Source organism: Maylandia zebra, linkage group LG20, assembly GCF_041146795.1.
Source record: "Maylandia zebra isolate NMK-2024a linkage group LG20, Mzebra_GT3a, whole genome shotgun sequence".
Taxonomy (NCBI): Eukaryota; Metazoa; Chordata; class Actinopteri; order Cichliformes; family Cichlidae; genus Maylandia; species Maylandia zebra.
The window spans coordinates 1,037,051-1,061,982 of NC_135186.1; the positions used below are offsets into that span (position 1 = coordinate 1,037,051).

The 24,932-nt window shown below is 42.5% G+C and overlaps 1 protein-coding gene and 2 long non-coding RNA genes across 3 annotated transcripts in view; 1 reads left to right on the forward strand and 2 right to left on the reverse strand.

Annotated features, from left to right (window-relative positions):
- The window catches only part of camkvl (CaM kinase-like vesicle-associated, like), a 48,890-nt gene extending 25,228 nt beyond the window's left edge, over positions 1–23,662 (reverse strand). The window contains exon 1 of the mRNA XM_014408779.3: positions 23,307–23,662. The gene's annotated coding sequence lies outside the window, so the exon portion shown is untranslated. The remainder of the gene's footprint in view (positions 1–23,306) is intronic.
- LOC143414179 (uncharacterized) lies at positions 8,197–9,340 on the forward strand. The gene is made up of 3 exons (XR_013094699.1): positions 8,197–8,582; positions 8,728–8,820; positions 8,927–9,340. It is a non-coding gene; the product is annotated as an uncharacterized LOC143414179 (long non-coding RNA).
- On the reverse strand, positions 14,180–15,222 carry LOC143414337 (uncharacterized). The gene is made up of 2 exons (XR_013094872.1): positions 14,414–15,222; positions 14,180–14,280 (listed from the first exon to the last, which is right to left on the reverse strand). It is a non-coding gene; the product is annotated as an uncharacterized LOC143414337 (long non-coding RNA).
- Positions 23,663–24,932: the final 1,270 nt, after the last annotated feature.

The window sequence follows — 24,932 nt, forward strand, 5'->3', positions numbered from 1 at the left end:
CACCATGTCTTGTAGTTCTCCAGAGGCCTGGTAATGAACTAATCATGTGATTCAGGTGTGCTGACCCAGGGTAAATGGTAAATGGCTTGTATTTAGCGCTTTACTAGTCCCCATGGACCCCAAAGCGCTTTACACATCCAGTCATCCACACATTCACACACTGGTGATGGCAGCTACATTGTAGCCACCCTGGGGCGCACTGACAGAGGCGAGGCTGCCAGGCACTGGCACCACCACCAGTAGGCAACGGGTGAAGTGTCTTGCCCAAGGACACAACAACCAAGACTGTCGGAGCCGGGGCTCGAACCGGCAACCTTCCGATTACAAGACGAACGCCCGACTCTTGAGCCACGATCGGCCTCAAGATCTAAAACCTGCAGGACACCGGCCCTCGAGGCCTGGAGTTGCCCACCCCTGTATTAAAGGGTTCACCTAAGGTTTTGTGTCATTGATAAGGATGTCGAGTATAAGTTATATGTGAACCTTAAACTGTGTGTTGTAATAGGTGTACATTATAGTACCATTTTATCCATCCATCCATCTTTTTCTGCTAAAGCAGAATTACCTCCACCAGCCATTCCAGGGAAACACTGAGGTGAGGTGTTCCCAAGCAAACTGAAAGAATTAACCTCTCCAGTGTCTACTGGTTCTGCCATGAACCTCCTGCCCATGGGAACGACTCACATATCAGGCATCCAGGAGGCATCCTAGTCATATGCCTGAGCCACCTCAATGTAGATCTGTTTCTTGGCTGCTTAAACCGGCGTATATTTAACCGGTATTATAATGGACTGAAATTCTTGACTTTCCCAAATAATCAGTAACTATCTGACTCATCACCAGAAGTGAAATGCAATAGCCTTCTTTCCAGGGGCAGGTGTTGGTTGTATGAAATCAAGTCAAATGTTTAATTATTTTTCTGAGAATTCTGGCCTTGTTTTCCCACTAATCTCGTATTTCTTTCCCAGGAAGTCGAGATGTCTAAAAATGCTCACCCATGTGGGGATTAGTGCTTGGAAACTGCCAGCCTTACACTATAATGAACACAGGGAAAAGGACCTTTCAGACAACACTGATTTGTAATTGTAATTCTGTCAGCCTGACATTAACACAAGAGCATTACAAGCAATGTTTAGAAGCTGTGGGCTCCATTTGTCTGCTCTTATTTTGTCAGTAAATTTTCTGATTCTACAATAGGACATCTGCACAAATGAAAAACATCAACCATTACCAAGCATTTTATCATCAGTTTATTACATTTGTGCACTCACTAAAACGCATCGACACAAAAACCAAATCAGAGTCAGAGTCTCTGTTGGGACCAAGTGGCTTGTTGAACTTCACTTCTGTATTTTCCAGCATTAATCAGAGCTTACAATGTAACAATAAAAGTGTGTGACACATTCTTCAAGTGTGTTATTAATTGGAGCTACTATACAACGCTTCCTCTTGATTGTGCTGTGTCTGTATCTTTGTCAGAGCAATAACCTCAGAACAGCAATTACAGAAATGAAAAATCAACAACAAGCCAAAATGTTTTATTAAGGGTTTCAGTAATGGATGCCAGTGTGGAATCACACGCTTAATGTTCACGCTTCCCAGCTAGGAAACATTTGCAAAATGCTCCAGTGCCAAACACAGAACCAAGAATTAAACGTCGCCTGTCAGCTCCTCACCCCGTCACACCGTGTCGACATGAAATGCTCGATCAAGCCAAAAGGACAGAGAGAGGATATGTTTCATGAGTTTGGGATCATGAAGGGATGCCGTAATACTCATAGGAAGACATGCAGGAAGCTTACGTGACGATCTTTTAGGCAGTGTGCAAGTGTGTACTGTACATGTGTGTTTGTGACTGGGTCACCAGGGAGGAGCAACAACCTCTGTCAAGTGGTTTTCCTCTAAAAAATACACAATGTGTCAAAACGCAGCTCCCTCTAGGGCCATGAGCTGATGCAACTTTTATCAACCAACGTGAATTCTCTGCGTGTGTTTGGGGCACTTTTGGTTACACTTAATCCACTTTCAGATGCTCAAGAGATGCTTATGTGGAGAGAGAGCTGTCATACACGTGTGCGCACACACACACACACACACACACACACACACACACACACACACACACACACACACACACACAAATCCCTCTTCAGTCTTTGACAACACATACAGAACCACAAATGTACCTACCCAAACACCACCTACACGCACTCAGACACACAAAAGAAACACACATGCACACGTACTTTGCCACTGGACTTGTTATTATTCTCAGGTGAATAAATTAAACTGCAAAACCTTCTTTCCCAGCATCCATCGGTGTATGTGTCAGTGCGGACGTTAATGTTTTTGTGGGTATCTCCATTGATCACGACTGCATTAATTCATTCCTTTTGTGACCAAACATGGCCTTTGGACGCACCGCACAGAGTGCCTCTCCAAAAACCTGGACTTCAAATGAGAGGCTCAATCCACACCTCGCTTTGCAGGCACACACGCGCACATACACACCCACACACAATGCACACATACAGTAAACAAACTAAGACACAGTAAAAGAGACACGTAAAGATGTGCACAAAATCGAATGAAAAAACAAACATTTCTTGCTGGTTTTCCCAACCCGGCTGTTCTGCTAATTTTCATCAAAGCAACTGACTCCTTTTGCTCACTCCCCTCGCTTTCTCCTCCTCTGTTTACATCACGTGTTGCATGTCTACTGACTATGATGCCAGATAGTGATAGATTGAAGTAAATGTGCCTGTACGACCAAGAACAGAAGGTCACTTTGCTGTTGTGCATCAAAATAGCCCGTGTGTCTCATACAGTTATCCAAAGATTCTTCTTGACTGTTTTGAGCCAAACCTCGATCAATAAAAACTTCAGCAGGGAATATGAAATACAGCCTGTCGTGAGCTGTAACTCCTGGATCGACTGCAAGATGTTTTTAAAAAAAGGTTCCAAGCAGCGCTCTATTATGGTGACTTCATTTCATCAGTTATTAGACAGGAACAAAACATCTTGTGGCTGTAGATGGGCGCTTACTTTCATTACAGTAGCCTTTTATTTATTTATTTTTGCTAAATAATACAGTTGATGGTATGTTAAGCCTCACATTTCTGAATATTCCAGTGCATGTTAACCTGAAACAATCTGTTCAGCTTTTCCTCTCAGCCAAATTTGGCTTCTCATTATCTTCCCATGGGTTGTCTGTGAGTTTTCAGATTCTTAGTTTGTGCGAGGTGGCCGTAACATTTCTCCACTTCTGCAGTAATCTGCATCCCGAAGGCTTATCCCTCACACAAGCACGCATAGCTACATAATTCAATTCTAAACAAGGGGCATTTATAATTAAAAGGACAAAGGATGCAGCTGTTACATTTAAAATTTATTTATTATTTTTTGCAAATGGAAATGGTGGTAGCCGATTTGTGATGTGATGATATGAAAATATTATATCAGAAATGGGTTTAAGCAGAAAGAGAACCAAACACCATACCTTTGCTATAATAGAGGCACCTATTATGTACCATCTGAATGCAAATGCACAACCACTTGCACGCGTGCATGTCTGTGTGTGACTTGGACAAGCACAAGACTTGCGGTTGCTTGGTCTCAAGGTTTAAGTGGGTGAGACAGGGGTTAAGCGATGGGATAAAAAAAGATAATCAAGATGGGAAAAAAAGAGAAATAAGAGGCAGCAAGGGAGAGGATGATGAGGATGATATATGGCTGCTAGCATGATCCAGTTTGGGCATATATTCAGGACAGATACGTAACTGCACACAGATGGCTCCTCCCCACACACACAGACACAGGTCAGAGAACCAGCACTTTTGTACTTGTATTGCACTCATAGTTAGACCACATCAGCCATATATATATCTATATATATATCTATATATCTATATATATATATCTATATATCTATATCTATATATATATATCTATATATATATATATATATATAAACAGGGCGTTGTTGGAATGCTACTACGCAAGTAACCCCGGCGGAAGGGGCTACATGAATAGGATGAGGGACCTATGGATTCTTCGATACCCAACATCCACAATGACGGCGAAACAACTAGTAGCTCAGTGTTCCAACATTCGAAAGAAGGGACTGCTCTCACAGCTAGAGATTGACGAGGTACAACACAAATGCTACGGCAAGGAGGAGTCAGGACGCCAGGTCAGGGGGGAGATATCATCACCCCCACCCGAGATTGGGTACATAGCCCCAAGTGCGATAGGAGAAGGATCGTTGAGTGCGAGAGGAACTGACCTGAAAAATAGGATCATGGCCAAGCTTGAAACCTGGATCCCCCGTAGCCGGTTACCAAGATTACGTGAAGTACCCTCAGAAGGTCTGCTAGATGATGTTAATGCAGCACTACAGGCAATACCTACAACCACAATTACCGACACTAACAAGCTGATCTACAATACGGCAGCAGTGATCAGTGAGATGCTTGGTTACAAGTTGAACAGCCACAAGGGGCAGTACCCTCCATGGAGAAGGAGGCTAGAGGGCAAGATCAAAGTAGCACGGAGGGAGGTTAGCCAACTAAGGGAGTTGCAGAAAGGTGCGACAAATAAGGTGCCTAAGAAATACAGCAAGCTGTCCATACCTGAGGCCTTGGAAACTGCCAAGCAAAGACTCACAGCCTTGGCCAGCCGCTTGAGGAGGTACACCAGAGAGATAGAAGGCAGGAGAATAAACCAGCTGTTCTCCACAGAACCAGCAAAGGTGTACTCTCAGTGGCAAGGGAACAATAAGAGAACAGCACCACCAAGGCTGGAGACGGAGCAATACTGGAAGAGCATATGGGAGAAGGATGCAACCCATAACGGCAATGCTCAGTGGCTAGTGGATCTGAGGGCTGACCACAGCGACCTCCCTGAACAGGGTCCAGTAACCATCACAGTGGCAGATATCCAAGAAAGGGTCTCCAGTATGAAGAGTTGGACAGCACCAGGGCCCGACATGGTTCACGCCTACTGGCTGAAGAAGCTGACTGCACTCCACGAGCGTCTGGCAGCACAAATGAACCAGCTGCTAGTTAACGAGAGACACCCGGAATGGCTAACTGAAGGCCGGACGGTCCTGATCCCCAAGGACCCCAAGAAGGGAGCGGTCCCCTCCAACTACCGACCAATAACCTGCCTCAGTACTACATGGAAGCTCCTGTCAGGCATCATATCGGCTAAGATGAACAGGCACATGGGTCAATACATGAGCGGGACACAGAAAGGAATTGGCAAGAATACCAGAGGTGCAAAACACCAGCTACTGGTAGACAGAACAATCAGCCGAGACTGCAAGACCAGACTGACCAACCTGTGCACTGCCTGGATTGATTACAAGAAGGCCTATGACTCAATGCCCCACAGCTGGATACTGGAATGCCTAGAATTGTACAAGATCAATGGGACCCTAAGAGCCTTCATCAGGAACTCAATGGGGATGTGGCGTACAACACTAGAGGCCAACTCCAAGCCCATAGCACAAGTTACCATCAAGTGCGGGATCTACCAAGGAGATGCTCTGTCCCCACTGCTGTTCTGCATAGGCCTGAACCCCCTCAGTGAGATCATTAACAAGACTGGCTACGGATACCGACTACAGAACGGAGCAGTTGTCAGCCACCTCCTGTACATGGATGACATCAAGCTGTATGCCAAGAGTGAACGAGACATCGATTCACTGATCCACACTACCAGGCTATACAGCAATGACATTGGAATGTCGTTCGGACTGGAGAAGTGTAGTCGGATGGTAACAAAGAGAGGGAAGGTAGTCAGAACTGAGGGGATTGAACTACCAGAAGGCAACATTGCAGACATAGAGGACAGTTACAAGTACTTGGGGATCCCGCAGGCAAATGGGAACCATGAAGAGGCCACTAGAAAGGCTGCAACCACCAAGTACCTGCAGAGGGTCAGGCAAGTCCTGAGGAGTCAGCTGAATGGTAAGAACAAGATCCGGGCCATCAACACATACGCCCTGCCCGTGATCAGGTACCCTGCTGGGGTAATAGGCTGGCCAAAGGAGGAGATAGAAGCCACTGACATAAAGACAAGAAAGCTCCTGACCATGCATGGAGGGTTTCACCCCAAGTCCAGCACCCTGAGGCTGTACGCTAAGCGGAAGGAAGGGGGCCGGGGACTGGTGAGTGTCAGCACCACAGTCCAGGATGAGACAAGGAACATCCAAGAATATATTGGGAAGATGGCCCCAACTGACCGAGTGCTCAGTGAATACCTCAGGCAGCAGAAACCCAAGAAAGAGGAGGGAGACGAGGAACCATCATGGAAGGACAGGCCCCTGCACGGTATGTACCACCGGCAGATAGAGGAGGTGGCTGATATCCAGAAATCCTACCAGTGGCTGGACAAAGCTGGACTGAAAGACAGCACAGAGGCACTAATCATGGCAGCACAAGAACAAGCTCTGAGTACAAGATCCATAGAGGCTGGGGTCTATCACACCAGGCAAGACCCCAGGTGCAGGCTGTGTAAAGATGCCCCAGAGACAATCCAGCACATAACAGCAGGGTGCAAGATGCTAGCAGGCAAGGCATACATGGAACGCCATAACCAAGTGGCCGGCATAGTGTACAGGAACATCTGTGCCGAGTATAACCTAGAAGTCCCGAGGTCAAAATGGGAGATGCCCCCAAGGGTGGTGGAGAATGACCGAGCTAAGATCCTGTGGGACTTCCAGATACAGACGGACAAAATGGTGGTGGCTAACCAACCGGACATAGTGGTGGTAGACAAACAGAAGAAGACGGCCGTAGTGATCGATGTAGCGGTTCCGAATGACAGCAATATCAGGAAGAAGGAACACGAGAAGCTGGAGAAATACCAAGGGCTCAGAGAAGAGCTCGAGAGGATGTGGAGGGTGAAGGTAACGGTGGTCCCCGTGGTAATCGGAGCACTAGGTGCGGTGACTCCCAAGCTAGGCGAGTGGCTCCAGCAGATCCCAGGAACAACATCGGAGATCTCTGTCCAGAAGAGCGCAGTCCTGGGAACAGCTAAGATACTGCGCAGGACCCTCAAGCTCCCAGGCCTCTGGTAGAGGACCCGAGCTTGAAGGATAAACCGCCCCGCAGGGGCGTGCTGGGTGTTGTATATATATATATATATATATATATATATGTATATGTGTATATATATATATATATATATATATATATACATATATATATATATATATATATATATGTATATGTGTATATATATATATGTATATATATATATACACACACACACATAGTAAAAAAGTTCTACAGAATTTGTCTGTAAATTTATTACATTCATTTTATTTTGTATTGTGTTGCTGCCTGGCACATTTTTTCTTCTGTTACTGCATATCTTCCCAAGTCATGTAAGGATATAATAGACTGAAATAGATTTTTAAAAAAGCAGTGTCTCTCAGGCTGGCAGACCTTTATTGTACCTTTTAAGCTTCAACTTGTTCATAGGATTCACAGTAAGTGATGACTGGTAGAATTAGCTTGAGGCTAATGCAGGCTCATGTACATTCTTAGCTTTGTGCATCTGTATGAAATATTAACCACATCCTCTAATGGGATTTCATTTGAAAATCTGGATATACATTGTATTCAACATAATGTCTGACTTGTACGCTTGTCACCACAATCAGGAGCGGATGACGATGAATGGGAAAGAAAAGATAGAGAGGGAAATGGGAGGCGGGCTATTGTGGTCAGAATGACAGCGATCCACTTGAGATGCCTCCAAATTAATTTTGGAAAATTTTGAGAAGTGATTGTACTCTGGTATTGGATAAGAGCCTTTACTGAAATTATTCACAAACTTTAATTTCTTATTTTCAAGACAGAAAAAGCACACAAAACAATGAGGCCTGAATTGATGAGACAAACAGACACAACTGGTGTAAAATAGACTAATTCTGCAGACCTGTCACAAGGCCGTCTTTTGTGGTTAGATTTACAGTGTAGATGAAGGCTGAGGATTCAGGTGACCCTGAATCCTCACTTAGTTATGCTGCAATAGGTGTAGACTGGTGGGGGACTCCCATGATGCACTGAGTATTTCTTCTTCAGTCACCTTCCTCACTCACTATATGTTAGTACACCTCTCTGCATTGAGTCATACTTGTTATTAACCTCTGTCTCTCTTCCACAGCACATCTTCTATCCCGTCTTCCTTCTCTCACCCCAACCAATCACAGCAGATGGCCCCGCCCCTCCCTGAGCCTGGTTCTGTTCTGTTCTTCTTCCAAAGGGAGGTGAGTACCCTACTGGCCAACACCAGTAGGGTAAAGTGTCTTGCCCAAGGACACATCGACCAGGACAGAGAGCCCGGGGATTGAACCAGCAACCTTCCGGTTACAGATGCGCTTCCCAACACCCCTGAGCCACGGTCGCCCCAATTGAACTGAGGCAAGAGAGGATTATTTGTCCACATATGACACAACTCCATGGACTATTAATGACAGCTCAAGCCTTCCAACAGCAGCACAAACCACACTCTGTCTAATGACAAATGGCAGCCAGCTATTAAAGGACGAAACCATTATTTACTCACAGGTGAGTTTACCAAATTCAAACATTGCACCATCTATATACAACAAGCACTCTCTTAAATAAACATATATATTTTACTACTATTTATTAACAATTACATATTTTTTTTCTTAACCTTACACCAAAAACACCAAAAACCCATGTACAGACGTTCCCCACACTCTCTTAACTCATGGCCTCTCTGCAACCTTGAAAAGGTTTAATTTGGTCAAACAGCCTGGACAGGACACCAAAAAGACAGGTGAGTAATCACATCTCAGCAAGAAACTTGTTTACACATAAATATTCCCCAGAGAGACAACAGCAGACTGTATTTGCTCCTGGTAACGATTCTTTTCTCCTCACAGGGAACCGCCACACTTCTTAATGAGGAGCAGCTGTGCAGGTCCTGGAACAAAAGGCTACCTGCTAATAATTAAAATACTCAATACATATCCAATAAATAATTGAACTTCTTGTGTGCAAATGGTTGTAGGTGTGCAAATCTATGCTTAAAGTGCGGTGCCAATTAAAGTTCTAGTTAAAGTGCATTCAACAAAGTGCAAAGGTGCTCATAACGTGCTGTACAAGTTACCAGAGTAAAAATGGTACCGGTGTGGAGACCAAATGAAGCTGGCTGCTGGTTTCCTGTAGCAGTGACGTACGCAGCCAATCCTGTTTAAAAGGATTCTTTTGAACTAGGGAATTAATAATTCAAGTTTAGCCAAACATATTGCAACTCATTTCCAGCCGTAGAACTGAATTAACTCAACCAGATGCACTATTCGCTTTATCCATGTAAGCATACGTTATGAATAAATGAAGCAGGAAGCTGGTATAGATGCCAAACAGAAGAATGTATTGACCACAAGGTGCTAAATCCTTTTAAGGCCCATATATTCAAATGCATTCCTGGAATAGTCAGAAAAGATGTTATAAAGTACCTGAAGGAGATGTTTGTTGAAATGAGGGAGGAAGAAGCAAAGAGGGTTAATTGAGTGCGAAAGGAAGCGAGAAGGAAACAACTCTAGTGGGAAAAAAGAATAAACATTCGTGCTACACTAGCATTCGGGGGATAAAACACGATTGTGATAAAGATGACAAGAAAAAGGAAGAATGAAGGATGGAGGCAAACATGGAAGATGACAGATGTGAAAAGTGTGAGGGAGTCAAAGTGAGAACTCTTCCGTGAGAAAGTCAGGAATGTGTGTATGTGTGCAAGGAGGAGAGAAGAAAAACACTTTTGTGAAATATTCAGTGCGATAAAAGACTTATAGAAGCAAAATCCCCTCCCCCGAGAGAGAGAAAGGAGAGGAAGAAAGGGGAGGAGGAGCAGAGAAGAGGAGGAGAAGGGAGCAGTGATTGAAGTTTTGGATAAGAGTCATAAGGCTGGAGACCATTTCAACAGAGGTCTCGGCTGCGAAGCTTTGTGTAGGACTGTCAGGGCCTTCTCTATTTTTAAACAGTGAGTGGGTCCTGCTCACACCTTATAGCATCAGTATACCTGTCGAGCTTACTGGAGGTAACTTCATGTAGAAATTTGCTGCTAGATGATAGTTTTTGTGGAGAAAAGAAAACAACTTCCAGTTAAATAATCATGAGCTCTTTGTGTTTTCACTGGCACTATTTTCTCAGGGAGACAAAAGTGCAAATACAACCGCAGTTCACACACTGAGGTTCCCTGTTTCAACATACAGCTTTAGGAAACTGGGAATTATATATGTGTTTGGTCGAATATGTCCGAGGAATTGCTTTTCGGATCAGGTTTATTGGCAAGTCTCTGTGATTGCAGCAGCCATGGCTGAAAGCTGTGTAGTGTCAGTCCATCCATCTCTCAGAATGTAAGTGTCCTTCTCATGGATTCTTTAGGAATACCTTAAAGCATTTTGGACACAAATATTGACATGAACAGAATGATTTTTGGTGTTCAAAGGTCAAGGTCACTGCCATCCTTTTTTTGTGAAGATATTATATATGATTATAAAATATTATAAAAGCAACATGTCTTGTTTTGGGATTTGAGTAAGATACACTTGCAATGTACACTATATGGACAAAAACACACATACAGGAGCTGCTTAGCCATGAGAAACCAAGCTACCAAGCTCTCTGTGCACAGTCTTTGTGCTGATGTTAATGCCAGAGGAGGTTTGTAGCACTGCAGCTGGCAACCCCGCTCTACAACCTTACACAAACTGCCACTTGCTGAGCTGCTGTGGTTCCTAAACATTTCCAATTCTACCGCTTACAGATCACGAAATATCTAAAAGACATTTCACAAACTGACTGGCTGCAAAAGTGGGATCGTTTTACAATACCATACTCAAACTCTGTGAGCTTTTCAGAGCAAGTCATTCTATAACAAAAATGTTTGTAAAAGCAGCCTGCGTGGCTCGGTGTTTAATTTCATACACATGTGGCAACGGGACTGAAAACAGCTGAATTCAAAGAATAATCTAACTCCTGGCATGGTAGAGTCAATAAATTGGTCTGTTGCCTTGTTCTGGACAAAAAAAAATGAATGTAATTGTCATCAGCCTGAGCTGTAACTTATGTTGTTTCAGAACAATAATAATTTCATGATCCATCTAAACGAAGTGCTTTAAGTTGCCAAAACTGAGCTTTGAAAGCGTCATACTTCGTTTGCCAGCTGTAGCGCAGCCAGAAACATTGTGGTGGCATAAAGACTTAGGTACTGTATTATTTTGCTGAAATTGGCAACGATTACCATTACATTAATTCACTCTTACAGGCAGCAGTACAAACAAACTGAAAATAAAATCACAACACCTCGTGAAGGCCACGGTGACAGCCTGGCACTCGCCAGCAAGCAAAACAGTTGGACCACAGAATGAAAATAGCCTACCTGTGATGACGACACTGCTAGTATTTGAATCATTTTACTACGATCCAGTTTTGTGAGTTGTCTTTCAGTGAGGGCTTTCGCTAGTACTGTGATAGCACCTTTATTCAGCTGATAGTTTGAGAAGAGGCTCAGTTTGGCATGTAAGGTGTCATGGCTTTAAAACTAGATGCTGTGTTGGGGGACAAATCTCCTTTAAAGTATACACATGATGGAAATCAAGCCATCAAGTCAAAGAGTATTCCTTCCCTCTTTACATATCCTTTTGTTTAAAGCTAACAGAAACAACGACATCTCTGGCTAACAGTGGTTATTATGGGAGCTAAAAGTTAAAGTGGAATTTGACAGGTGGGTGAATCCTATATTCTGCTCTAGGGAGGTACTGCATGGGAATAAGACACATAATAATAGCCTAACATGAATGTGCTATTTCCGTTTATTGAATAGCACTTGCTGCCCTGACCCCTGAATACTCTGGATCTCTTCCTCCTCGCCTGTACTTTCTTGCTTATAGCTAGAAAATGAACTTATACCAGACTGACTTCTTTTCCTGGGAAATACACCAAGTCTGTCTTTAGCTGGCACTCATGCATTGCCATATTTTACCACTTAAAACAAATACCCTTGATCCTCCTCATCAGAGCTAACTATATATATAAGCACCATGACTGCACCTTTATTGATATCTGCAACACAAACGTGTGACATGGATGAGAAGGAAAAAAGAACAAGTGCTGACTGAACCATCTCCTTGGCTCTAACTGGAAAGACCGTCAGGCTGCTTCAGGATCAAGTTCGATTGTTCCATCAAGTTCTACCTTTTTCTGAGAAAAGGATAACAAATAAGCTGTTGTATAAGAAGGCCCAGGAAGGGTCTTCAGCCAGTGTTAGTTTCTCACATTGCATTTGAACAGAAACTTTAATTCTGTTAATTAAAGAAATTTGTTGGAGGAGGTATTTAACAACTATAGAAACTCAGCATTAAGGAAGCAAGCAGTGACTACACGGTGGGTCTTTTTCCCCATCAGACCTGCTGCCCCAAAATTAAACAGACTTTCCATGAATGTAGAGTGAATTCATTTACTCTACAATCATGGACACACCTAGAACAAAAGAATCACATTCACATACCCACAGCTTAAACACACACACACACACAGGCTCTATAAATACAGTGAGGAGGTAATGTTCATCTTGTAAAGTAGGCGGATTAACTGGAACCAGGTCAGAGCAAAGGCAGAGTATGCTCTAGCTTTTCTCCAATTTAGCTGCTTTCTCACCATTTTTCTTGCTATTGCTGTGTTTTTGATGAGCCAGACTGCAATAGTTATCTCCTGCTCCCCCGCAGCTACTTGTTTCTTCGCTCAGTGCCATGTCTCTTTAAAGGCAAGCAAGAGACCACTTGTCAATATTTGTGAGGGTTTTCAATTTTGTGAATGGATTATGCAGCATGCATACTGACATGTTCAATTATTCAGCCATTAGACTATATACACTTTTCTCTTTTTTTCCTTTTTACATAACAAGAGCACTAACAGTGCTTTCTCTCTGGATAAGGACAGAGTGGAGATAAATAGCTGGAAGCAGGATGTTGCCAATGTATCATTAATATAAACGACATTTTCTTTGATGAGCTCGGTTGTGTATCATTGGCACAAACAAAGCACCAATGTGCTCTATTTCACACTAACCTTTAAACTGGATTTTCCAACATAATAATTACAAAAACAACAATTCTATAAGTATTTTTCCATCCTGTCTAGGATAGAAAAATACTTCCAAGCTTGGATTGTAAATCATGTAGATGCACCTGCTTAAAGCGAGTGAATATGTGAAGTGAGTAGAAGATTTTAAGGCCAGGCATATCTGTTACCATCAATACCTTTCAAAATCTGAGTGTCTCTTACTGAAGGCTGGATGCATTAAAGTAATCACCGGGGAGCCTCTGTAATGGAGCAGAGTGAGAGAGCATAGCAGGAGCACAGACAACAAAGAGGGGAAGCCAAGAAAAAGTAAAAGCCAAAGGGTAAGGAAAGGAAGGAGATATGGTTGGGTGACAAGAGGATGAGGAGAAGGCTTGATTTTCATCCCATGAGTCATTCAGAATATAAAGAATGAACTTCACTGAGGAAATCTGCCTCTGTTTCTAACCACCTCAGTATTAAACTCATCCATCCTAAGAGAGGGCAATATAGAGAAAAGAGAGGAGGGAGGAGGAGCGAGATACTGGGAGAATCTGCGTCTGCCGAGCAGTCATCTTTCACCTGTAGCTAGCAGAGACTTTGGCTTGCATAATGCAATGTGAGGATAAACCCTCTTTTATGGCCAGCTGAGCCAATAAATCTGGATCAGTTCTGAACTCCCCCCACCATCCCACCGTGCCCGTAGTTGTCTGTCGGCTGCTGAACGATCCAAAAGCGATTCCTAATTTCTTTATTTGTAATTCTTCTTGAAGCTGCCTTGAAACTAAACACTATACATTACATGCATCCATGCATTCGGCCACAGTGCAGAAAGTGGAGACACTCAGTGTGTCCCCTCTGGTGTAATGAAATCAGCACTTCAAATTTACCTTATTTTCCCAGTATGCTTAATTGCCTGCATCTGTCTCCCTGTAAGGAAGAGGACTCCCTTACTGCATTTATTTAGATTGTATTGTCTGTATAGCACTTTAGAGCACACCTTTCACTTTATTAAAAGCACCTTATCAAGCACTTTATGAGCATTGCACTTTAAGCATGGATTTGCACACAAGAAGTTTAAATATTTATTGTCTATTTATTGGGAATTTTAAAATCAGTTGGTAGCCTTATTTCAGATCCTGCACAGCTGCTCCTCGTCAAGGAATGTGGTGGTTGTCTGTCAGGAGAGAAGAATGGTGATTGAGATTGTGATTAAGGTTTACCAATAAGGAAAACTAATGCAAATGTGTGTGTGAAATCTAGGGATAAAAGTGGTGCAAATAAGTGTTTGTAAGTTAATGATTACTCACCTTTCTTGCCTGTGTCCTCTTCAAGGTGTTTGGGCAAATGTTTCCCCGGGGGTCCAGACACCATTTAAAGGTTCCGGGAGAGACCATGGGTAGAGAGAGTGTGGTGAATCTTTTTGTGCTTGGGTTTCTGGGTTTTTATAATATTGGGTTTGGTGTAACATTAAAGTGTGAAGTATTTATTAATATGTAAATGTGAAAATGTATTTATGTATTTATTTATTCTTATTGATATATTGTATACTGTGGTGGAAGGTTGGGATTTAAGAATTTACCTGAGAGTGGAATAATGGTTAAGTCTGTGACAGCTGAACATATGTAAGGCTGCCAGTTGTCATTAGGGGATTTTTGTGCTGTGAAGAAGCTCGACAAGTTAATTGTTTTAAGGCGAGCCATATAGCAAATAAATACTTTGTTCCACTACACTTGCCTTGGTCTGTCTCACTGTGTTTCCAGCCGCTAAGGGCTGCCCTGTTACACTCCCTCTACGCCAACCGTTCCCTCTGGTTCAAAGTCCCTAACATAATTGTTTTCAATTAAAATGTGCTGTGCTGCAGCTGTCCTTAGCCTGCTCGAGCTATAGTGCTATTCAGGGGGACAGTTACCAGGATGTGAGGGGTAGTAGCACTGGCAGCCATCATTACGATCAGATGGGGAGCAACAGTTGAAGGCCTGATGATGCAGTGGCTTGTTGGATCCATCGTTACGACAGCTTGGGGTGTTACATAAGGGGTGATGCAGACAGGGCTGGTGAAGGAAGAACAAGTGATGAATCCCAAATAGGGCAAGCAATAAATGAGTGTTCCTTATGATGACGAGGAAGTAGTAAATGACACTTATGGGCAAGTTTGATGGTACTTCTGGATTTTCTTTATAGTCTCATCTTTACAGCGGTGAAGGACTACAGTCGGTGAGGTGGGGAACTTTCTGTTTTCCATTTGCACCCTTTGTGTCATTTTCTGATCTGTGCCTGTTTGCTGGCCCAGATTCTAGCCCAGTTTTGACTCTTTTTTTGCTGAACTCAAAGAAAATGTTGGGCCCCGGTTTTAGCTCTGTTCAGTCCTCACTAGCACGAGTAAAACCCCGACGAACAGGTGAGTGGGCTCAGATAAGGCAAAATTGGGCCACATGATGTGTGTTAGAGATTGCTGCTTGGCCTCCAGAGGGCTATTTGGTGGAGGGAAAACGACACGAGTTTCATTGTCTCCCCACTTCGTCCCACAAGGCCGGTGGAGTTCTTCTCACAGCAGTGTAATGACATAGATAAATATGAAGAAGTGGAGAAAATATGAGACAGAGGAAAGTGAGAGCAGGCCTGAGGTTGAAGAGAAAGATGATCGAAGAGAAGCTGAGAAAGGAAATATTAGGAAAAGCGAAAAGAAAAAAAATGAGGGGAAGAGGAGATGGAAAAATGACAGATGAAGACGCAGAGGACAATATACACAGGATCTTGTAATGAAAGCCGCTCTAATGAAGTACTCTCTCTGTCTGTCTCCATTCTGTCTGTATTACCCTTCGCTCTAATCTATCTTTTTCTTTCCATGTCCCCCTTTTTCCCTGTCGCTTCAAATCCCTCTCTCTCTTTTCCCTCCAACACTGGAGAGCACCGGGGACTGGATAACTCATTACTAATTCATAGTTTCTCTCCATATATTACAAGGCCTTGAATACTGGTTAATTAAGTATCCCACAACAAAGTGAAGAAAAACCATCTTTTATCTGTATGATTAAGCTGCCTGCAAACATCCAGCCTTGAGAGGGTCTCTTGCTTGTCTTTTCAAGTTGGTATATTTTAGTGCAAAAGTCAGATATCTTTGAGAAAGGTCAGCAAACATGCTGTGTTTTCTTACTGAGGGTAATTCTTAGCGAACTTTTGAAACACTGAGAAGAAAGCAGTGTAGATTAGATGTGTTGCTATCGCCTTGGGTAAAATGAATAGACTTTATTAAAATGAAATGAAGTCATATATAAGCCATAAAACAACACCATGCATAAAACACCAGAGTAATGAGAAAGCATATTTACAGTGTTATTGTGTAACATTTCAGGAAGTATACACTTTCTCTGTTTGACCCTCTCTATACGTAAACCTTGGACTTAATTTCATCAGCGCAACATGGCTCATCTTACATTGCAGTAAATTGGTCACATTTACGAGAGCTTATCCATCTCGTTCTGTCCTGATGAGTCAGTGAGGATTTTGCAGGGTTACGCTGGCACAGGTTGACAGAAGGTATCAGACGCATTGGTAGAATTTTATTGATTCTTTTAGTCAGAGTTTTAAATGTTGTGTTTTCTCTGTTTTTCTGATGTTTTTTACCACTGCAGAGAGGAAAACACATCTATGTGTGTGTGTAGGTGCGTCTGTTTATGTGGGGAACACAGCTGTTCCTTCCTTGGAGTTTTGGATTGGTAAAATGTGGTGAAACTCTTTTATTATCTCTGAATCTACATTTTAGATATTTCCAGAGGAATTTGGCTCAGATTTGGCGAACACGTTGCTGGGCCAAGGATTTGGTTTTGGCATAAATATTTTGGCTGCAGTTTATCCACTTTTTTTTTTTTCCCAGGGTTTGATTTACAAATGCGCAGCATGACAATCTATACAGCAGGCACTTTAGTTTTTATTTTCTACAGTTAAGTAAGATCAAGCAGACTACTGAAAACTATTCAATGTGTTTCTTAGCTCCACTGGGAGTGAGGATGAAGGACAGCATTAAAAATGAGAATATCAGAGGGACAGCTCAGGTTGAGACAAAGTTTGAGAGGCAAGGCTGAGATGGTTTGGACATACACAGAGGGATAGAAGATACTGGACAGAGGATATTGAGTAATGCACTCGCAGGCAGGAAGGAAAAAGGGATACAACAGAAGAAAATGCAGAGAGTTGGTGTAACAGAAGAGGATGCCAGGGCGAGATGGAGGCATATGAGCCGCTCTGGTGAGCCCTAAAGGGAGCGGCCGAAAGAAGAGAAAGGAGAGAAAGTGCCTCAGCTTCTTCCATTTGCAGGTTAGCAGTTTGTTTGCTTGTTTCTTTTAGAATGACATCTCCCGGTTCTGCTGTTTATAACTGCCCCCTTTTATTGGCTAGGAAGGAATCAGATTTCAAGAAAAATATCTCATTGCCATTCAATGTGACGGACAGCAAGTTTGGGTGAAGCTGCTTCTCACTTCCCACTTCAAGCACTTCCCTTTCCAACCTGCAGCAGCCATATCGATTGACAGTCATAGATTACATATAAGATACAGACGTAACATCCATAAACTGTGTCACACAGGCTGAGATAGTCTAGCTGATAATTAAAGTTCTACAACTGTGGTTTGTTTTCCCCCTTGCTGAGGTTCATTTGTGCAGATATGAACACAGTAAGCACACTAGGATGTGGCCCGAAACAACTGCAAATAAACTCCAGAATTACTAAGTTTATGGTGTGAATGTGATCTGACCTCGATCCAAACTAACTGCACGGTGTATGCTGCAAGTCTGAGATAAAGAACATCCCATAGCCACGTATGCTTTGTATTCTGGGATGTCTACTATAGATGTGCAAAGGTGTGCACAGGCTGGCAACTAGCTGTAAAGTAAACTTCATTCTTCATTTTCTCCAGTAGTCCGCAACAGCTTTTTCCTGCATTTATGTTTGCTGCTCCCACCCAGACACATCTGTCCAATGAGCGGACTCAACATTCTCACATGGTTCGTAGTGGCAAACCCTTCTCCCTCTCTATGTGAAAAGAAACCAAATCACTGGGAAAAGCTATAAGTTTACAAACTTTAACTGATTTGGTCCAGAGTAAACAACCTATAGATGTGAAAACGCTTTAAGAAAATGCTAGAATCTCCCTCACAGACACTGGAGTCCAAATAAAAGCTTTCTTTATCTCATAGCAGACCATATTATTTATGAGATAATTCCTTTAAATAAAAATCCTCCATAGGGTGCCAGCAGCACAAACACAGCTGACAGGTCCAGTTCAGTGGCGGTGACAGCTCAGCTACAGCTGCCAGTGTCAGCACACCTGTCAATCAAAACCAAATTTTAAGTACTGCACAGGATAGGTTATAGAAAATATTAACAACAGAGAGTTGTTATTAAAGGGGAAATTAACTATAGAGATGAGTCTATTTTTTGCACCTGGCTGTAAAAATGCTGCATGGACATGCAGAAGTTTGGCATTACAACGACGTGGGTCATTGGAGTCACTCGAGTGGCCATTAAAATAACTGATTTTGGCACTTCTACAATGGCTTTATTTGTCAGCCTTGAGCTTACCACTTGTTAACAACAGGTTGGAATATTAATATTAAGCCTTTCTCTGTTAAGGACAAATATTCTGAGAAATGTTCAGCCATCCAATCCAGTTGACAGCAGCAGATCTCAGGTTGTAGATGACATCTGTGATTTTAGTATAGACAGTGCCCTATTATATCATATAATACTGTATATACTTTAGTACAGCATATACTACATACCTTTTTATGAACTGAACTTAAATTCAGATGAAATTTGTGGTCTGGTCTATTTGAGCATCAGTTTATTAATTGTCATGCACAATAACTAGAATATTAATCTCACAAGGGGAACTGCATCTGATGAAACATCAGGCATTTCATTTGGATCGCCTGCGTTAGCTGTACATTAACGAATGAATAGAATATGCAGTCACCGTGCAACCCAGTATCACGGCAAAAGAAACACCGGTCCACCATGTCCATTTCACACTTTGCCTCTCCAAAACATGGAGAAGATGTATTTCCAGCAAGGAGAGATAATATTTGTAAAGCCATGAAGCTGGTAGTGAGCTAAAAACATATTAAGTACAGTCCATGGTAATTGTGAGAAATGAATAAGCTAGTCGGCTAATATGTCCATATATGTAAATGTGTTAATAATGTCTGTTTAAACATTTTCCTGTGATTATTTTCATGTTGGCTTGAAATAAAGCGTCTCTTCTGCACGTGTGTACATTTCATGTTTGGGAGAGGCAAAGTGTGAAATGGACATGGTGGACTGGTGTGTCTATTAAATGCTTTGCTGTGATATCAGGTTGCACCATGGCATCAGACATTGGGCATTCTGAAGCTGCAGTGTTGGCTTAAGTTACCATATCTGGATAAAAAGGTGAGGTGCTAGGTTATTAGTTGAACCTGGCAAGCTTGGTTAGCAAACCACATCTATAGCATGGGCACATTGCACGGGCTAATTAGCATGAAGTAAACTAGATAACTGAAGTTCATGTTATATGCATATGTCAGCTAATCCCATTGAAACTGTTCTAAAAGGCGACAAATGCAGAAGAGAGGTCCAGCTTGGTGACCTGTTTGGGGCTAAAGTAAGCTAGGCTACTGGATACAACTGCTACTACCACTACTGATACCATGTTTCTGTATTATATTACACAGACCACTTTTTTAGTAGTTTTTTTTGCTGCTGCATATTTTATTAAATTGAAAATATTTAGCAAATTGACATCTTTTTCTTTGTTTTTACATATTTTGTGCCGTGTTCAGCCAAGTGCAACAAAACTTGTTCCTTGCACAGAGTCTGTCTCTCTCTCCCTAGAACTCTGTGTGTCTGCAAACCCGTCAATCAAGGCAGCCTGCCCTCGAACTTCACGCTGACCAGTAAAACTCCAGGATAAGTTATAAAATTTTCAGAGGTAACTTTCCATAATGGCCAAAAGCTTTTTTCTGGTTCATTTTCCAGTCCTGTATTCTGCTGCATTAGCCATATATTATAATATGTACTTTTGACACGTTATCATATGTTAGTAATGCTATATATATAACTAGACAGACAGACATTTAGAGTTCAGCAAGGGACAGAAGGCTCAGCTGCAGACTCAGAGAGCAGATGACATGGGAGTATGAGAGAGCAGGATGGCAGAAGATGAGCAAGGATGGCAGGACATTAGAAACCTCTGGCACCAAACTCAGTAAAGGAGAAAAAACACAAGCATATGCTGTGTGTGCAGTTTATCCTGAAGCTCATGCTTATGTAACATAGGTAGCATGTGTGCAGGAAAAAAAACAAGTTTTTGATTTGACTATTTGCTGTCAAACTTTTTTCTATCTATTCAACTTTCCGGTAGCCCGGTGTTTGCCACAGACACTGCCAAATTCTTCATGACAACAAGTCCCGGGGGGCACGTAAGGATCATTACTGCCTACCAAATATAGTGACAGAGAGCGAACACGAAGGGTCCTTAAAGTCATGTTGATGGATCTCCTGCAACCACCATATATAATCTGTGAGGGCTGCCGTGATGGAAAAGCTCTGTGGTCATGGACATGGCCGTTACAGATTGCACCAAAGTCTGCGACTCTGTTCTGAGCAGCAGACTCAGAGGGAAACATTCAGAATCAACCAGAATCAGAGGGTGTTTACAGCATCCACAGTTATCAGCTACTATTATGGCATACCATTACTTTATAATGGGATATTGATGCCCACAATACACCAGCATCTACCTATTAGGTCAGCTATTGATGAAATCATAAATCTGTAAAATTGCCTGCAGGGGCAGATAAAACCGGATATGCGGCGCCCTCTCCCCAACATTCTCCACCCTTATTAATAAACAACATTTACTTTTTCTATATTTAAGGATTTTCCTTTTTAGTTGCACATTTCCTTTAACCTTTCGCTTCATAAAGAAATACTTGGGCTGATGTGTCGGTATTTCAAGCAATCCTTTCTTCTGGTTTAAGGTAAAGCAGAGGAAGCGAAACATACAGTATGTGTTGTGTAACACTGTTTATAACCCACCAGCAAAGTGCACCAATTTTAAACAATCAGTTTCTCATTGAAGAAATGCTAAAATATTTCAAAAACAACATAAAAATACTCGCTTTCATATATTCTGAAGATAAAAAAGAAGCTCACAGCCAAACAAACGTGATCAAATTATAAAAAGGCTCAGTGGAGGTAAAGCAGGTCAGCACTCAGATTTAAACTGTGTCCCCGACAGTTACGTGCCACATAAACTGCACATGACTAAATGTTATATCTCAGTTTTTATGTTACAGTAAGCTGATTTATACGCAACTCGTCGTCCTTGGTTCTGCAAACATTTCTGACTGCATGTCACAGGTCCGCCGGATGAAAAGCTTCAAAATGAAACCTGACTTTTAAAAGGCAGCGTTCGCTGTTGTCTGGATGCAGGGCACAACCTGAGCCGCAGCTTCCATTATCAAAAAAGCAGGTTGGTGACTGACAAAAAACAACAACGAAAAAAAGTAAATGCACACAGATACACCTGATTACACACATCCCGTGTATCAGTGAAACCACCTTTGTTTGGTTGGGAACGTGAAGTGTTGGCTTGTCAGCTTTTTGGCTTGTCCAGCTAAATCCGAGCACGGCTGCCTTTTCACGATGAACAATACAATGACAAAACTCACAAGCGATGTGAAAGCCTTTTGTGCTTTAGGCTGGAGCTTTTCTCTACAAACTCTAAACGAGGTCTCAGGAGATGCATTAAAAAATTTACAGGTTTAAGGGACAGTGGCCACAAATGAAAGAGCAGTGGGTGGTGAAATGAAGGCTTGGAAGGATGAATGAATAAAGAAATAACTATAACTATATATATAACTATACCGACAGTGCATATTGTGAAGCTGACAGCTCAGCATGCAGGTGTGAACTGTGTGAGATGTGATGCTTGAAACGTTATTTTTTGCCTTGTTACATAAAATCAAAGCGCGCTAAATCTAGAGAGTAAAAGAAACTGTGTTGGGAAATACACAGCAGCCCTTGCAAGTCAAATGAGATGAATATGTAAACATCCACATTTTTTTCCTTGGCCACTGTGTTTGCTTTCTCAGCTCAGCAACCTCTTTTACTCTGTCTCTCTCTGGGGTGCAGTAGTGTAGCAGCATATACATGGATTTCTCTCTCACATTAATGAAGTTAATGAGGCCAGCAGGGGGTGGCCTCATAAAAAATAAAATTAAATATGATGTACTATCCATTGTGTCTTTAATAAACTCTTTATCGGTTTCAATATATTTGAATAAAATTATTCAAACAGTACATTTGCATTTGCTGTCCCTTTTATGAAAAAGTGGTGCTCTGTGAAGGCTGTGACTGGCCACTACATTAAATGATTTCTGCAGTCACTCTCAAAGCATTTGAGCATAATCACTTATTTGAAAAGCCCACTTTAAACGTAATCAGCCGCCTTGATTCAGCATAAAACTCATAATGCTGACTTAGTAAGTGTAGAAATGCATGGTTAGAAAAAGAAAAAACCTGGTAAACCTAGAGCTGGATACGGTTTAGCAGAGAGAGAGAGAGAAAGGATGTGAGGATGAATATGTGAAGGTTTTAGGTTGTTTTTCTTCTAAGGGGGTCTCTTAATTTTACTCAAAACTAATACAGCTGCTGTGCTGGGAGCGTGAAAAGGATGAGCTGCACTTGTAAAACACCTCTCTGACGAAGAGCTTTGAACGCTCTCACTTTTCCTTAAGCGTATTTTCCAGACTTTTGTTGTAGAACTGTTTAAGGTTCAGTAGCATGAGGACGAAAACTTAATGCAGCAAGTTACAAACGTCCAACACCGTCGTTTGTTATTACTCTTTAAAAAAGTCGTTGTTACTTGTTAGATGTAATCTGTTCCTTCTGTTTTCATTATGGGACGAGAAGAAGCCAGTAACGCTGTATGAGTCCTGCTGGTTGCCACTTTGGAGATTATCGCTGCAGCTGCTTTACGCACGCTGGCTGCACCGCGCACGTCGGCAGTAACCGAAGAAGCAGCGCGCCAGGAGAAAAGGAAAGAAAGCGTCTCTTTTATCTAATCTTTTATTTAATTACTGCTTCCTAGCAGCCACGCAGGATACAATACGGAGACATGAAATTAATTCGCGTTTGTCATTTGAAGTTTGAAGCCTTACCTTGAGTTGTCGCGGCTCGGAAGAAGTGCGGGTGCGCGTGTTTGAAGCCCCCTGTCCAAAATGGAAAGTATCGTCCTACTTGTTACTTGGGAATAAATTAATGGTTGAATAACACTTAAAATGGCTTTTAAACCGACAGAGTCAGCGAGGTGAACTGCAGCTCCTGCTCTGGCACGACTGTCTGAGAATTAGTTTGCTTGCTTCTGACTGCCGCCCTCCCTCCCACTCGCTCGCTCGCTCACTCACTGTCTCCCACCCATGAGAAATAAATAATCTTCCATCTCTCTCTCTCTCTCCCTCTCTCTATGAGCACAGCAGGTGGGCATCTTTGAATAATGTGAGATCATTTTTAAAGGCTGCTCGAGGCCCAACTGTGTGTCCCGCACTCCTCTCCAAACACTGCGTGCTTTCACGGTTAAACAAAACTGTGCTGATCATAAGATTTTTCTCCGGCTGTCCGGTGTGTGCAGGCAGCGGATTGGGAGTGGCCGGGATTAAAACCGTGGGATTATATCTAACATTCATTTCATCTCACGCACTGGAAGTACGCTGGTGGACAATGACATCAGCCTTTGGCAGACTCAAACAAACAGACAGATTCACGTGGGTAGGGATGGAGAGAAAGACAAGGGAAAGGAGAAAAACAGAACAATGGATGAGAAAACTAGGGAAAGAAAGCCTTTCACCTCTCAGATTGAGCCAAGAATATGAATCTTTATAGAAAATCAATCAAAGCAACGGGGCGTGCGGGGCACAGAGGGTCACCAGGGTGAGATATTCCTGGGGTGAGTGTATTCCTCTGGCTAGTGTGCATGTGTGTGTGAGTGAGTAGTGGATGCATACACAGAGCCAAGTCCGTGTATGTGTGCCTGCATACTGACAGATGGCTACTGTAATGACGCAGGAACTAAATACTGGGTTTCTATGCGTCTGTGAGGTCGCCCGCCTGCTCGTATATGTGTGTTTGTGCATGTGTGTGTTTGAGGGGGAAAAAGAAAAAAAAGAACTGCATGTGTGTGTGCATGTGTGTGTCTGTGTGTGTGTGTGTGCATGTGTGTGAAGGAGAAAGAGTTAGCAAGTTGAGCTTGATGAAGAGGCAACAGATATCTCCTTTTTTGTTCCTGCAGCCTTCACACACACACACACACACACACACACACACACACACACACACACACACACACACACACACACACACACACACACACACACACACACACACACACACCTATGCAGTGTGTGGCATTATGCTTTTGGTTTTTTTGTCCAGGTGTTTGCAGTCTTTTCTTTCACAAGAGACCTTGAGTCTACTGCCGCTTCCATTTGCTGTGGATACAGACATACAAAGGAGTGTATAGGTGTGTTTGTGTAACACACACGTACACACAGAGAGATACAGTCAAATCTCAAGGAACAGGAGAAATGTAAGCATACAGTCACATCAGTGAGGATCATGCCAAGAGCTGCACAAACTGCAAAACAGTGGTGGGAATTTTGTGATTCTCGGTTTCTTCACTGCCTCAGGGGCAGCTTGCAGTCATTGACTCAACTATGAGTTCTACATCAAATCAAACAGTGCTTGAAGACAATGTGAGGACAACTGGCTTAAAATTGAAGTTGAATTGG